The sequence below is a fragment of the Protopterus annectens genome, chromosome 3.part0 (genome assembly GCF_019279795.1).
Source record: "Protopterus annectens isolate FY-2018-M chromosome 3.part0, PAN1.0, whole genome shotgun sequence".
NCBI lineage: Eukaryota > Metazoa > Chordata > Ceratodontiformes > Protopteridae > Protopterus > Protopterus annectens.
Window position 1 is genome coordinate 96,124,707 of NC_056731.1, and position 17,562 is coordinate 96,142,268.

At 43.7% G+C, this 17,562-nt stretch overlaps 1 protein-coding gene across 1 annotated transcript in view; it reads left to right on the forward strand.

Annotated features, from left to right (window-relative positions):
* Positions 1-17,562, forward strand: part of PITRM1 (pitrilysin metallopeptidase 1) — a 1,418,909-nt gene that overhangs the window by 570,593 nt on the left and 830,754 nt on the right. The gene's annotated exons all lie outside the window — the stretch shown is intronic.

Here is a 17,562-nt window from a genome sequence, read left to right on the forward strand (position 1 = left end):
GTCCAACATGGTAGTGTGTCAGAAATGTTTGGGGAACAAGTGGATTTAATTGAAGAAATGATTCTTTTGAGCTGGGATGCAGAATCTGAATTGCCTAGAAGTAATAAAGCTTTACTGAGTTTATTGCTGTTGGCTGCCAAAAAACAAGTCAGTAGAAAATGTAACTCAAAGTTTAAAACAGTTGTAATTGAAGTACTGAATATTGTGAAGGAATAATTAGAAATGAAATCTTAAGAACAGTGAAAGAGCAAATTACATGGAAATAACTGGAATTTGTTGGAACAATACATGCAGAGTAATGTCCAGGAGGAAGTAGTAAGGTTTAAGGGAAGGCAAGAATTTAGCAATTTGTTTAATGCTCGAGTGAATGGTAATTGTTAATAGCTAATTATGACCATAGCCAACCTTAGGTGTAGGCCAACCGCTCTAGGAGGGGTGTTTTTCCAGTGATCTGGATGGCATAGATAGAACAAAGGCCGTCGCTGATTATGACAATGACTGTATATGTTGAAGTGGATGTTATAAAAAAAAAAGTCCCGTCTTGGATATATGCAGCACAGTGTGGTAGGAGAATTGAACACACTTGCAAGTGTGGAAAAGTGCATCTGCATAGTGAAGTTTTTGTATGGCTCTTGAGTACCATGGCAAAATTATTTTCTCCTCTGCCTGCTGATCATCAGCCTTTGGTATCAATCCTTCACTCCATAGGTGAGAGCCCATCTGATAAGTTGTCATGGCATGTAGAAACTTTTTTTTTTTCTTCCTGTAATGGCCTTAAGTGGCTGACTTGAACGCCCATTTTTCTGAACAAAAAGTGTTTTACACATCTGTAGATAGCAAGATGTAAGTAATGGCTTGGAGTGGCTGACTTGAGCACTGTGTAGACATCCATCCTAGCCTTACTCTGTGGCTTGTACATGCTCCCGTTCACAGTGCCCGTGAGAGATGCTAGTATTGGCATGGGATTACCAAGCCCTTGTCTTCTGTCCTACAAGCATTCTAAATTTAAAAACTTCCATTTGCACAGGGAGCAGTCAGCAGACTGGACCATCATTCCCCCTCCCAGGATTGGTGAGCCAGCATGTGCAGCTCACTCTCCCCTCTGCCCGGCTGTTTCAGTGCCCAAACCAGTAATCAACCTTGTGTCTGATGGGTCATATCCAGACTTTATCCCTCTGTGGGGCACACTTGGGTTTTGTCTTTATTAAATTATCATGTAAGACATAGACTCACATACATTAACAGAAAAGAAAACAAACCATAATTACAATTTTTACACTTAAATGCATTATACATCACAGATATGGTTTCTTCCTTTATCCAACTGTCATTCAGTCCAGCATTACATTAAGTGCTCAGTCATGCCTTCCTTAAATTTCACTCTTCCTCCTGAAAATGATTCTCTCTATATAATATGCTGCTGTCACAGTAGCATAAACCATCTCAGTCATCATAGCTACATCATATTCATAAAGCCCTGCTAAGTGTAATTCCATTTTTCCATCTATGTTTTGACATTGTAAACTAATTATTGAAGTAAATGCTGTAGCATGTTCTTGCATCTGTAAATATGTATATATGTTTTACAGCATATCCTTGTGTCTGTAAATGTCTTGTTTGTTTCCCATGTGATCTCCTTCATCAGGGCTGTGCCTGCAAATAGTCCATTGATACAGTTTTGCTGTATCCAGGACTGCATGTAAGCTTCTGAGCTCCCCAAGCCTTTCTGTGTTGGAGGGAAGCCTTCTAGCTTATCAGTGGGAGTGGTAAGCACTAGGTAACCTGTCTACCACATAAGGAGTGGTTCTGGCCCAGAAGTTGTAGTTATTGGCAGTTTGGGTAATCTTCCATCTCTCTCAAATTTCTGATTTGAAAGCCTGCATTTGCACTTGTTTCTGTCCTGTAACTCGTCTAGTGCAGATACAGATTCTTAGTTTTAGCACTTAAATGTGCTTATTCACACTCAGCACTTGTTCAGAACTGGTAAGCACTAAATAAGCTACTAATTACTATAGCAGTCAATCTTTCTCATTACCTAGAGGAAAACAGTTTTTGTACTTACTTTTCTCACTTGCTTAGAGAAAAACAGCTCTTGTACTCACTTTCGTCACTTATCTAGAGGAAGATAGTTTTTTATTTAGGCATGTCCAAGGGTCAGCTCCCCGTGTTCTCTCCTGTCTATCTGATAAATCTGGGCATCTTGAGGCAATGTAGAAATTGCTTCATGTACACAGACAACCCTCTCCTCCTACCACCCAACACTACAACCTGTGAGAGATGCACTTATATAGCCAGACTGGAGGTAAACTCTCTCCAACCAAGACTGAACTTTGACAGTCATGAGGAGAAGGTAAACATTTGCGCCACACCACACTCATCACATAGTCTCACTAAATCTACACCACCAAAATCCACACATAGTAACACAAAAACATTTGCGGAGGCTCTCAATAATAATTTGTCTAAGTAACAGGGACCTCCAAAGCAGAAACGCAAGCAACCTCCATCCCCTAACACAACCCAAATGACACATAGCCCACAGACTCAGTGTGCCACTCAACCACAGCCAATAAGGCAAAGCAACGTACCCAGCACACTAGTCATAGGTGACTCTCTAGTCAGGCACACTGATGTCCCACTCACCAGGCTAAACAAGGAGAAGGTTACTGTCAGCTGCCTGTCGGGTGCCAGGATCCGCCACATAACCCACGTACTCAGGTCACTCCACAACAAGTACAAATATGACTCTGTCATTGTCCATGTTGGTGTGAATGACCTGAGACGTACCTCCCTGGACTACATGAAAAGAGACATGGAAGAGCTCTCTGATCTTGTAGCCCAGGCAGGTATGACCCTAGCTCTGAGTAGCATTCTGCCATTGCCCAGAATGATACCACAGTACAAGGACAAAATGATTGACTTCCACAATTGGCTAAGCTTCTGGTGTCATTCTAAGGGGATCCAGTATCTGTCTGCTTGGGATGACATGGTCGACAGACCACAATGCTTTGCCACAGATGGCCTGCACCTGTTGCCCCTGGTATTCTGGATACTGGCTAAGGCTCTTGCTGCCCCTATAGTGCCTTTTTTAGGCAGGGTTCAAATAACAAATTCACCACCATAACAGGAACAGGCAAGCAAAAACTGAGGGTAATGCTACTCAATGCTAGAAGTCTAAATCTCAAAATGCACTCACTCGAGGCACTCCTTAAAATGGAGAACATCGATATCTGTGCAGTGACTGAGACCTGGTTCAAGGCTCCAGAAAGCACCCCTGCACTACCAGGCTATAACTCATACCACACTTTTCGGCCATGTAACCTGGAGCGAAACACCAAATGCGGAGGTGTGTCCATATTCATTAAGGATATCCACACCTCCAGGCTATTTGCTCAGCACAATGCATCTGAGGTTATCCAAGTGCAACTAACTCTAGGCAAAACTGCAATCCAAATTGTAGCTTGCTACAGATCTCCCACCATGCCCCAAGATTCCCACTCCTCTTTTCTTGATGTACTGGAAAATATTAGGGTTCAACCAAACATCCTAATAATGGACGACTTCAATTACCCCACCATTAACTGGGAAAACTACTCATGTGCCAACCCTTAGCTCAATGCTTTCTGGAATTCATAAACTCCAATGCCCTAGATCAACTTATCCACACCCCCACCAGGGGCAACAATATCCTAGACCTAGTCATTACCAACATGAGTGACCGGTGTTCCACACCTGAAATCATCTCCTCGTTGGTCCGATCCGACCATAAGCAAATCACCCTAGATATCCGCATCCTGCCCCCACCCACCATTAAGGAAACCACACTAAAAAATTTCTCCAAAGCCAACTTCATGCTTCTTAAGACACCCATGCAGATGGACAATACAGTTACAACTGCTGAATTCTACACAAATGCACTCTATAAGCACTTACACGAGTGCATGGATCCTGCTATCCCAAACAGAACCAAGACGCTATCCTCCAAAATAAGGAAGCCAATCTGGTGGTCCCCTGCCATAAACAAACTGTATAACAGAAGGAAGAAACTTGCAAAAGAGAGTAAAATCCCATGAGTGGAGGAGCTCCCTGGTCAGCCTCAATAAGAAGCTGAGATCCCTTATAAGATCCTCCAAAGCTAGCTATGAAAACAAAATCGCCACTAAATCCAAGGACAACCACAAAGCATTCTATAGCTATGTCAAGAATCTAGATGGCAACACACAGATCTGCTCTGAGTTACAGCACAAAGGCACGAAAATTACAGAACCAACTGATATTGCCAACATCCTGGCAGATAGTTTCAGTGCTAACTTTACCCCCCTCTCACCCCATAAAGGGCCCATATCTATACAGGAAGAATGCAGAGTACTTGTAATCACAACTACGCAGGTAAATGCTGCACTCTCTAAAGCTAAAAACACAGCATCCATGGGACTGGACAACATCCCAGGCTGCGTTTTACACGAACTTCAGAAAGAACTGTCTCCCCACTTAAGCACCATGTTCAATAATAGCCTCGCATCAGGCTTTGTGCCCACTGAATGGCACACAGCAACAGTTATCCCAGTCCACAAAGGGGGGAGCCACCACTGATCCCGGGAACTATCAACCTATTAACCTGACGAGCCTGGTCTGCAAGGCCATGGAACGTATCATCATGGAACTCCTAAACAAAGACATTGGTAACCTCCAAACTCTGGATCCCACCCAGTTCGGGTTTGTGAAAGGCAGATCATGCCTCCTGAACCTGATTGATTTCTTTGAGGCAGTCACTAAAGCCGTGGACGAGGGTAAGGTGGTTCACACAGCCTATCTTGACCTCGCCAAGGCTTTCGACACCATCCCCCATTATGGAATTATAGCTAAACTCACTAAACTAAGTATAAATCCCTACGTCACAAGATGGGCTGCCAACTGGCTCACTGACAGAACCTACACTGTAAAAGTTGAAGACTCCAAATCTGACCTCAAAGCAGTGACAAGTGGTGTACCACAGGGTTCCGTCCTGGGACCTCTCCTGTTTGGTATCTACTTCTCTGAAATACAGGCTAACACAGAAGGCCTCTAGCTAACGAAGTTCACAGATGACTGCAAACTAGGAGCCATAGTCAAGTCCCCAAATGATGTGGACATCCTGCAGAAGGGCCTCACTGAGACAGATGTCTGGTGTCAGAGCCATGGCCTCAAGCTCAATGCCAAAAAGTGCAGTGTCATCCCCTTTGGTAAAAACGCTGTACCCATGAACTACCACATAGGCAGCAATCTACTTAAACACCAAATGCATGATAAGAGACCTTGGGACCAAGGTGAACAGTTGTCTCTCCTTTGATAGTCACATCGCCACAGTAGTCAGGAAGTCCTTCTACATGGCACATCTCATCATAAAAGGGTTCTCATCAAGGAAAAAAAGAGGTCATTGTTCCCCTCTACTCATCACTCATTAGACCCATTATAGAGTACAATGCCCCTTTTGGAATGTACCTCACAAGACATCTGCAGCAGCTGGGAAGGCCACAGAAGTACCTCACAAAGAGGATTGCTGGCCTCAAACAAATGCCCTACACTGACTGCCCCGAAAAACTCCAGCTTTACTCCGTAGCATATCACCTACGCCGAGGTGATCTCTGCTAACATATAAAGCTATGTCAAACCCAGAGCTGTTGGACATGCTACACCTAAAGAAATCCCAATCCCTCCGAGCTACATGCTCTAGGGACCTAAACCTTGTCACCACAATAAACAGGACATGCTGGAGTGATAGATTACTGTCCCAGAGACTTCCTATACTCTGGAACAAGCTACCCATCTATGTCAAGCAAAGTTCTTCATTAACACTCTTCAAGAAAAATCTTGATGAGTGGATGGGAAATAGGAAATACACCCCGGGGATCACTTCTGTGTCTCTGCTGGACAGTGGCACAGGAAAATAACTTTCTTGGGTGGCGTAAGCTATGGAACCTTGCTGGCTAGGCTTACGTAGGCCCTTGGGCCAATAGCTTAGTACCTACCTACCTATGAGATCAGTGCAGTAGCCCGGTAAACAAATAAATATAAATAGATAGATAAGTTAAAATAAAAATTCTGCACATATTATTTCCAGAAATCACATGTATTTCTGTGTAATTTTATCCTTCCCTTTTCTAAAGATACCTTTTATAGTTCTTTTATCTCTCTTATAATACTGAATACTTCCTGTACAGTTGGTTTAGATTTTGATTTTCATTTCTAGTAATTGCATTTGTGGCTGCCAATAAAATTACGTAAATCGAAAAAAGGAGCCAGCACAAATCAGTGTGGAAAATTATATTGTAACTCATACATAGCGTATTAAAAAATACTCAAAACCATCATATTCACCAAATAAATCAGACCGGTTTCGGCAATGCTGTCTTCCTCAGTGAACAAAAATAGTACGACAAAAATTCCCTCCAACAAAACCTTATATACATATAAGAATCAATTACCAATTAAACAATTGTTGAATTGAACAGGGTTTTAAAAGTAATCATTCAAGCCAGGTGGAAATAATCCACCGAGCTTGACTATCCATTTCTTTTCTTTTAAATTAAGTATCTCATGCAATCTTGCCTTATCCTGTGTTTTGTGTAAAATGCAGTCAATAATTGTAAATCTGAATGACACAGTTTTATCTTTACAAATATGTTTGTACAGTGCACTAGATTGTTTGCAGTTCTTGATGTCACTCATATGTTCACTTATCCGCAATCTAAGTGGTCTAGAAGTTTGTCCAACATAAAATGCTGGACATGTACAACTTGCCAGATATATCACCCAGTTGGTACTACAAGTAGTAAAAAAAAGTAATCTCAAACACACAAGGTGTATTCTGGCTAGTAAAACTGCCAGTTTTATAAACCTTAGAACAATTATAACAATGACCACATGGATTACAACCCATCAGTTTGTCCCCTGTCATAGTTCTCTGGATAAACAACCTATCCTGATTCTGACACCTTTTATAATGGTTGAACAAAGAGCTTAATGGCCGGCCCTTACGAAAGGAATAATTACCTATCACCCACAAATTCCATGAGTGAGTCTTCCCCGTGGATGTTGGACAAACTTCTAGACCACTTAGATTGCAGATAAGTGAACATATGAGTGACATCAAGAACTGCAAACAATCTAGTGCACTGTACAAACATACTTAACGTAAAACTGGGTCATTCAGATTTACAATTATTGACTGCATTTTACACAAAACACAGGATAAGGCAAGATTGCATGAGATACTTAATTTAAAAGAAAAGAATTGGGTAGTCAAGCTCGGTGGATAATATCCACCTGGCTTGAATGATTACTTTTAAAACCCTGTTCAATTCAACAATTGTTTAATTGGTAATTGATTCTTATATGTATATAAGGTTCTGTTGGAGGGAATTTTTGTCATACTGTTTTTGTTCACTGAGGAAAGCTGCTTTGCTGAAACCGGTCTGATTTATTTGGTGAATATGATGGCTTTGTGTATTTTTTAATACACTATGTATGAGTTATAATATATTTTTCCACACCGATTTGTGCTGGCTGATTTTTTCCATTTACGTCATTTAGGAGTTTTGGGCTGTTGCACTGGCCGTACCTGCGGGATGTTCTTCGTGTTTCACTGTTGCAGTCATTACACTTGGGTTATCCTGCTGGCAGGCTACCCTCAGTCAGCCTGAATTCCAAAGTCTAGGTCCGGTGTCAGTTGCTGTCACCTCTTCCCTGACATCAGTGTGCCAGGGGTATAAAAGATGCAGCCGACGCCATTTTCTTCAGTCTTTCTTGCCGTGCGGTGCCCGAAGCATAAGCAGTTCGAAAGTGCCGGTCGGCCGACTCCTGAGATTTCCGTGTTCAAATTTCAGATCCAAAGTCTTCATTAAAAACTAAGTACCCCGTTGGGGAAACTTTTTTCTTGCTCCAGACCGATGTCAGAAAGCAAAATTATTAGATGCCCCATTACAGCATGATACTTTGTTTGGTATTAAAGCAGAAGAGGTGTTAAAGAAAATGGAGGACAAAGCTAAATCTATGCAAACGGTTAAGGATTTCTTACAGGTTCAGCCTCCAAGATTTAGCAGACACTGGCCTACAAAGAATTGGTCCTTTCCAGTGTCAGACAGACCACAAAGGGGCAGATACAGACGTCCAAGAGGCAGATCCCAGCCCCAAGGTTCGTACAGGTCTAAACAATGGGGTGCTTCTACCTCCAAAAGTGGAGAAGACAAATCACAGCCATACAGGAAACAGTCCCAATGATTTCCCCCTGCCTGCACCAAACACTTATCTTCTGGCAGCACCTGCAGTCATTACATTTGGGGTAATCTGCTGGCAGGTTGCCCTCAGTCGGCCTGATTAATAAAGTCTTGGGTCCTGGGTCAGTTGCTGTCCCTTCTTCCATGACGTCAGGTCATCAGGGGTATAAAACATGCAGCCGACGCCATTACATCAGTCTTCCTTGCCCCGCGGTGCCTGAAGCAGAAGCAGTTCGCAAGTGCCGGTCGGCCGACTCCTGAAATTTTCGATGTTCATCGTGTTACCCTGCCGCAGTCATCACACTTGGGTTATCCTGTCATCAGGCGATCCCGCAGTCGACCGGATTTCCAAAGTCTTGGTCCGACGATGGTTGCTGTCACCTCATCCCTGACGTCAGTGCGCCAGGGGTACATATATTGCAACCGATGCCATTTTCTTCAGTCTTTCTTGCCGCGCGGTGCCTGAAGCAGAAGCAGTTCGCAAGTGCCGGTCGGCCGACTCCTGAGATTTTCGAATTCGAATTTCAGACTGAAGTCTTCTATAAAGCTAAGTACCCCATTGGGGAAACTTTTCTTGCCTCAGACCGATGTCAGAAAAAGTTAACAATTGTATTTCTTATGGGAAGTAAATACCTCATAAGGATTTTCATTCTTATTGCATATCTTGCCTAGGCCCTGATCACGACGTCACTTCTTGTTGTTTTTGTGCTAGATTTAATAAACGTACTATTAAAAGATGATTTGATTTCACACAACACTTTTTTGGTAGAAAATTTAACTATAACATGCCGTCTGAGCTACTGACTACCGGCATGCACAAAAAGTGCAGGGACAAGGACCAACAGCCCAGGCCTAAGCCCGATTCCGAGGCCTCGGTTGATCCGGTCTCCGGTTCTCCGGTTATCAGTGAGGCTCCGACGCAGCCTCTGACTACCGCAGTTCTGGAACCCGAGACCGCTACAGATATTTTGTCAGAATGCACTAGGCCGACGCAGCCTTTTACTTCAGGCCCTACCGACAATTTACCTTCCAAGGACGTCGGTACTTCTGAAACGCCATCGGTTTCTGAAGGCGTTTTCAGACCAACGACTCTTACAGTCAAAACGTTTTCCAAGTCGAAGACTCCTTCTAAATCGAAAAAGGCTTCACTTCAGTCTCCTGTTCAAGGCCCTATGCCTAAGAAACAGATGCTCAAAATGGCAGAAGATTTGATTTCTCTTATCAGGGGTTCACAGCCTCCTCCTGACAAAAGGCCTAGACAAGAGGAAGATTCTGCTTCCTCTGAACAACTGTCTTATTTCTTCGGATTCCTCTGAGGACCAAGACTATTCCTTCTCCTTATGAAGATTCTGATGCTGAGGAATCTATTCCCTCAGCTTCCCCTCCAGAAGATTACTCTTTTGGGGAAACTTTACACACTATGAAGGAACATTTTCACTGGGAAGGTTAGGATTACTCTGATTCCAAGAAAAGGCTGAGAGTTTCTTTTACTCCCCCAACACAGACCTCTAGCCATCCCTCCTGTTTTGGACATTGTGGATGATGTCTACTTAGAATCCAGTTTCAACCCTGACTCTCTACCTCCTGCCCCGGCCAAGCCTGACAGATACTACAGAGTACCTGATTCCCACAAATTCCTTTACAAAAGCCCAGTAGCTGACCCAGAGACCATCTCCCAGGGTCCCAAGGGGGCTAAGGCTTCCATGGCTAAAACTCCAGTACCTTCTGAAAGGGATTCAAGAGCACCAGACAGATGGGGGATAAAGGTTTACACCTCAGCCACTTTAGCTATGAGAGCACTAAACTGTCAATTTCATATGCTTAAGTATCAGCAATTTCTGATCTCTCACTTTGAACAAAAGATAACCACCTTACCTCTACAATCTGAAATGAAAGAAGTACAGGATTTGTTGCACGCCACCGAGCAGGTGGGCAAACATACCTTACAATGTGGGTTTGATTCTTTAGAGGCCTCCTGCAGAGCAGCTGTCACTGGATCAGTTATACGTAGGCATGCCTGGTTAAAAGAACAAAGTCTGCCTGATCATGTTAAAGCAAAACTATTAGATGCTCCCTTACAGCAGGATGTTCTTTTTGGTGTTAAAGCAGAAGAAGTTTTAAAGAAAATGGAAGATAAGGCGAAATCAATGCAGACAGTCAAAGATTTTCTACAAGTACAACCCCCTCGCTTCAGCAGAAACTGGCCAACAAAAAATTGGTCCTTTCCAGCCACTGACATGCCTCAGAGGGGTAAATACAGGTGCCCAAGGGGCAGAGGACAACCACAAGCTCAGTATAAGCCTTGCCAATGGGGCACTACAACCCAGAAGGGAGGAGAAGACAGGTCTCAACCCACCAGAAGGCAAACTCAATGACTTGCACCTCAGCTGGCCAAACAAAGCTCTTTTGTCAGCCCCCTTGGGGGGGGGGGGGACTAGCACTATTTGCAGACAACTGGCACATGGTCACAAAGGACAAATGGGTCCTAGACATAATTTTACGAGGATACAGATTCCACTTTCACACCTTGCCAATAAAAAAGAGGAATGCCAAACCTGCCACAAAATCAAAGGGCAGAGGCTCAAAAACAAATTACAGCTCTCATGGCCATGAGAGCCATTCAAAGGGTACCAACCCAAGAGCAAGGCCAAGGATTTTACTCAAGACTCTTCCTAGTACCCAGGAAGGAAAATGCCTGGAGACCAATTCTGGACCTTTCAATTCTAAACACTTACTTACAAGTTCCCAAATTCAAGATGCTAACACTACAGCAGCTACTTCCCATGTTGGGCAAGGAAGCATGGCTGGTAACGTTGGACCTCAAGGAGGCATACCTGCATGTCCCTATCAGACAAAGTTGCAGAAGATACCTCCGTTTCATTGCAGGTTCAACCCATTATCAATTCTCTGCACTGCCCTTTGGCTTATCTACTGCGCCCAGAGTATTCACAAAATGCCTGGCACCAGTAATTGCATACTGCAGACGAAGAGGAATTCAAATATATCAATATCTGGACGACTGCCTCATCCAAGCAGAAAGAAAAGACATTCTCTTACAACATCTGGCTTTTGTGAAGCATCTACTAAATTGTCTGGGGTACACAGTAAACGAAAAGAAGTCAAAACTAGTACCCTCACAAAAAATGACATTCCTGGGTGCCAGCTTGGACACAATGGCCCAGAAGGCTTATCTTACACCAGACAAGCAATTACAACTGACTCAATATTTCAAGACAATTGCAACAAAGACCCAATTAACTGCAAGAAAAAATCTGCAGGCTTTGGGCTTCATGGCATCTTGCATTCTGATAATACCATTTGCAAAACTGCATATGAGGAAATTGCAGTGGTACCTAAAAAGCGTATGGTCTCAACACAGCCACAGCTTGCACACGGTGATATCTCTCATTCCCTGCCTTCAACAGGAATTTCTATGGTGGGCACAGGCATGTCACCTCAACAAGGGTCAGCCTTTCATCTTGCCCCCACCCAGGCAAACTGTCTCACAACAGATGCTTCAGACTATGCCTGGGGGCACACATGGCAGGGCAATGCATTCAAGGCCTGTGGACTGCAGAACAAAGAAAACTGCACATAAACCAAAAAGAGATGCTAGCTGTACAGAAAGCTGTGACAGCCTTCAAGGATCTACTACAGCCAGGACAACTTGCAATAAAGACGGACAACACCACAGTAATGTGGTACATAAACAAGGGGGCACACATTCCTATCCTCTTTGCAGGCAAGCAATAATCTTATGGAACACAGCTCTGGCCTACCAAGTCCAATTACAGGCTCAATTCCTGCCAGGACAGAAAAACACATTGGCAGACGACCTAAGCAGAAACATCAAAGATCCCCACGAGTGGAAGCTAGACACACAAATATTTACAATGATAACTCAAAGATGGGATCTACCAAATATAGACCTGTTTGCCAGTCCTCAAAACTACCAGCTGACAAAATGTTGTACACGGACATTCCACCATCAAGCTTGGAAAGTGGACGCTCTCTCCTTCAGTTGGAAAAACCTGACAGCATATGCCTTTCCCCCATTACCTCTTCTCACAAAGGTTCTTTTGAAGGTCAAAAAGGAGAAACCTCGACTGATTCTCATAGCCCCAGACTGGCCACGCCAGCACTGGTACCCGCTATTGAAGAATATGGCTCACAAGCCCACCATGGATATTGCCTCAAATTCCTCATTTACTCACGCAGCAAGACAAGCGGATTCTACACAGCCACATCAAAACCTTAAACCTGGCTGCATGGCAAATCAATTAAGCATCCCACCAGCCCCTCTTTCACAAGCAGTACTGGATGTTATTCTAGAGGCTAGGAGGCCAAGCACCAGGAAGGCTTACTCGGACAAATGGAAAAGGTTTTGTGCTTGGAACCAAGCTAAAGGCCAAGACACAACTCAGCCTCATATTCCTCACATTCTGCAGTATTTAGCTGAGATGTTGCATAAAGGACTTTCCTTCTCCTCTATTAAAATCCATGCTTCAGCTATTTCAGCTCACTACGACACTAATCCACCTTTATTTTCCAATCCTCTTCTAAGGCAGTTCCTCAGAGGGGCAAAAAACATTAGACCACCTAGAAGAGCCCCTACACCAACATGGGACCTCAACTTTGTTCTGGAAAAACTAACGCTACCTCCCTTTGAACCAGCTTTTTCTGCAGACCTTCAGTTCCTATCCTGGAAGACTGCCCTGCTCCTGGCAATAACTTCTGCTAGGAGAGTCTCAGAATTACAGGCACTTATGGCAGTGGAACCTTTCCTCATTTTCCATCAAGACAGAGTTTCTCTACGAACTAATCCTTCCTTCATGCCTAAGGTTGTTTCCAGTGTAGCTTTAAATCAAATCATCCACTTACCCACTTTCTTCCCTAATCCACAGAACAAAGGTGAGAGACTCCTGCATTCCTTAGACATTCACAGGCAACTTCGTTACTACTTGGATAAAACTAAGGCTTTCAGAAAAACTGACCAGCTCTTTGTTTCCTATGCTACAGCTTCTCAAGGGAGGGCCATATCCAAGCAAACCATTTCTAAATGGATAGGCCATTGCATACGATTCTGCTATACCCATCATGGGAAATGAGTTCCTCCTACCATTAGATCCCACTCTACCAGGGCAACAGCTACCTCTACTGCCTTTCTCAGGGGGGTTCCTACCAAGGAAATTTTAGAAGCTGCAACTTGGAGTTCTGTACACACCTTCACCAAACACTATTACTTACCTCTTTATTCTAAGTCCAGGGCAGGCTTCGCCACTGCAGTTCTGCAGGGCCTCATTGCCTCCACTAACCCTCTGATGCCTCCACCCTACCTTAGCTTTGGGACTCAACCCAAGTGTGATGACTGCAGCAGGGTAACACGATGAACATAGTACAGTTTTGTACCTACCATAAATGTAGATGTTCGAGTGTTCACCCTGCTGCAGTCCAGGTTACCCTCCCTCCAACCCCTCTGATCTACTGGCTAAATCTTTGCTATTCCTTTCTGATGTATTTGCTTATAGCTGAAGGGATTTTGTGTTTGTACAGTGTTCACACCTTTTGGTACTAATTTAGATCACCTTTTTGGGGGCACCTGACATCTGGGGCAAGAAAAACTGAAGAAAATGGCATCGGTTGCAATATATGTACCCCTGGCGCACTGACGTCAGGGATGAGGCGACAGCAACCGACGTCGGACCAAGACTTTGGAAATCCGGCCGACTGCGGGACCGCCTGACGACAGGATAACCCAAGTGTGATGACTGCAGCAGGGTGAACACTCGAACATCTACATTTATGGTAGGTACAAAACTGTACTTTTTCGAGTTTCAGATCCGAAGTCTTCAACTAAAAAGTTAAGTACCCTTGGGGAAACTTTTTCTTGCTCCTTACCGATGTCAGTAAAAGTTAATTGCATTACTTGTGGGAAGCAAATACCTCATAAGGATTTTCATTTGTACTGTATTCCTTGCCTAGGCCCTGACCACAACTTTTCTTGCTGTCAGTTTTGTGCTTTATTTAATCAACGCACTATAAAATGTCGGTACATTTTTGCTTCTAAATATTTTGGCTCATGCTTTAATTATCCAGAAATGTCGTCGGTTAGCAATCCGACTGCCAGAATACCTAAAAAAACGCAAAGAAAAAAAACAGAGACAGGCCGTTGAGGTCCAAAACTGCCGACGACACTTCTAAGCCAGTCGCCAGTTCGCCGGTACTCAGTGAGGTGCTTTCGCAGCCCCTGATACCCGCTACTTCTGATTCACAGGCCTCTACTGAGACCCATTCAGAGATGCCGTGAGATGCTTCAATTATGGAACCCTCGGATGTCTCTACCTTGGATGGGTCCAGAGCCGCTGTGCAGGCACCAGCTTTTGAGGGTGTTTTCAGGCCTACAGATTTGTATATTAGACTGATGCCATCTTCAAAACTAAGACCAAAATTTCGACCTATGCCTAAAAAAACGACGCCTGGGCCGCATGTGCAGGCCCCTATGCCTAAAAAACAATTGATCAAAATGGCTGAAGATTTAATTACGCTGATCAGGGGTAGCCAAACTCCCCCCCCCCCTTTCTAAGAGACCTAGGCAAGACATTGATTATGAATCTTCTGAACAGGATTCTATTTCTTCTGACTCTTCTAATGAACAGGAATTGTCTATACCTACTTATGAGGACTCTGATGCAGAAGATTCCATTCCTTCTGCTTCTCCCCCTGAGGATTTTTCTTTTGGGGAAACTTTACATACCTTAAGGGAACATTTCGACTGGCAAAGTCAGGATTTTTCTGAATCTAAAAAGAGACTTGGGGATTTTCTTCTTCTTCCTCAGCATAGGCCTTTGGCTATATCTCCTGTTCTAGACATTGTTGATGATGTTTTTTCAGAATCTAGTATGGTTCCTGATTCTCTGCCTCCGGTTCCTTGTAAGCCAGACAGATACTACAGGGTTCCTGACTCCCACAAATTCCTTTTCAAAAATCCTGTTGCAGATCCTGAAACCATTTCTCAGGCTTCTACTACTACAAATCCTACCCCTTCTTATAGAGATTCCAGGGCACTTGGTAGATGGGGTAAGAAGGTTTACACTTATGCAACCCTGGCAATTAGAGCTTTAAACTGTCAATTTCATATGCTAAAGTATCAGCAGCATATCATGGGACTGCTTAAACAGAAAATGATGTTGATTTCTGACTGTGTGGAAAATAAAGATTTGCAGGATTTATTACATTCAGCTGAACAAGTTGGAAAACATACTTTGCAATGTGGTTTTGATTTTTTGGAGGCCTCTTGCAGGGCTGCTGTAACTGGGTCTGTGCTAACAAGGCATGCCTGGCTCAAATAGCAAAGTCTACCTGATCATATTAAAGCAAAATTGTTAGATGCTCCTTTACAACAGGACCATCTCTTTGGTAATAAGGCTGAAGAAGTTCTAGTTCTAAAAAAGATGAAAGATAAAGCTAAATCTATGCAAACTGTGAAAGATTTCTTACAAGTGCAACCTCCAAGATTTAGTAGACACTGGCCTACTAAGAACTGGTCCTTTCCATTTCCTTCGAGAGCCACTCAAGTCAAACCTAGACACTCCAAAGTCCCCAGGTTTCAGTCCCAAGGAACTTTCAGAACAAAACAATGGGGTGCCTCCTCTTCCAAATATGTAAACAACAAGACACCTCCCTATGGTAAGCAGTCTCAGTGACTTCTCTTTACACTTACCATGCACTTACCTTTTTGCCACCCCTTTGGGGGGAAAACTGGCAACTTATAACCCAGGACAAATGGGTTTTAAATGTAGTATCCCAGGGATACAGATTTTATTTCCACACGTTGCCAATTCCAAACGGATGGCCAGACCTGCCCCAAAATCAGTGGGTAGAGGCCTAGAAACAAGTACTTTCCCTCATGAGCACAGGGGCTATTTAGCTAGTACCAGAAGAGGAAAAAGGGACAAGGTTTCTATTCAAGACTTTTCCTGGTACCCAGAAAAAAAAATCTTGGTGTCCAATCCTGGACTTATCTACTTTAAACACCTTTCTGGACATCCCAAAATTCAAGATGCTGACTTTTCAACAGTTACTTCCTATGCTAGGCAAAGATGCCTGGTTGGCAACTCTAGATTTAAAAGAGGCTTACCTGCATATCCCAATCAGGGAATCTTGCAGAAGATACCTCCGCTTCAAAGCAGGCTTCTTGCATTACCAGTTCTCTGCACTGCCCTTTGGCTTATCTACTCCACCCAGGGTCTTTACAAAGTGCCTGGCTCCAGTAATTGCATTTTGAAGACAAAGAAATATTCAAATATATCCTTACCTGGACGATTGTCTAATTCAGGCAGAAAACAAGGACACTCTTCTAAACCATCTGGTGTAAAAAGGGTTCTAACTTGTCTAGGGTACACTATAAACGAAAATAAATCACAACTGGTACCCTCTCAAAAAATTACATTCCTGGGTGCAAGCTTGAATACAACTGCCCAGATGGCTTGCCTTACGCCAGAGAAGCAAATTCATTTGGTGACTTACTTCAAACAGGTGGCCACAAAAACCCTGCTTCCTGCAAGGCAAATACTGCAAGCCTTGGGGTTCATGGCTTCCTGCATTCTTCTAATTCCATATGCAAGACTGCATATGAGGAAACTTCAGTGGTACTTAAAAAGTCTATGGAGTCAGTATTGTCACAGCCTGGAAACAATGATTCCTATCATACCTTGCCTGCAACTAGAGTTCCTATGGTGGGCAGAGGCCTGCCACCAAAACAAGGGACTGCCATTCACACCATCCTCTGCCGCCCAAACCCTAACTACAGGCGCATCAGACTATGCTTGGGGGGCACATCTGGCAGGGAAGTGCATTCAGGGCAAATGGAGCCCAAATCAAATGCACCTTCATGTCAGTCAAAATGAAATGCTAGCTGTACAGAATGCACTGACAGACTTCAAGGACTACCTTCTTCCAGGACAATTACTGATAAAGACGGACAACACCACAGTTATGTGGTACATAAACAAGCAGGGGTGTACACACTCCTACCCCCTTTGCAGACTATCCATGGCATTGTGGAACACGGCCTTGACCTATCAAGTGCAACTACAAGCTCAATTCCTGCCAGGAAAGCTGAATACTCTGGCAGACGAACTAAGCAGAAATCTCATGGATCCACACAAATGGAAACTGGAACCACGGAATTTCAACATGTTGACACACAAATGGGGGAGCCCAGACATAGATCTTTTTGCCTCACCCCAGAACTATCAGTTGGACAAATTTTGCACAAGAACTCATCACAAAAAAGCCTGGAAAGTGG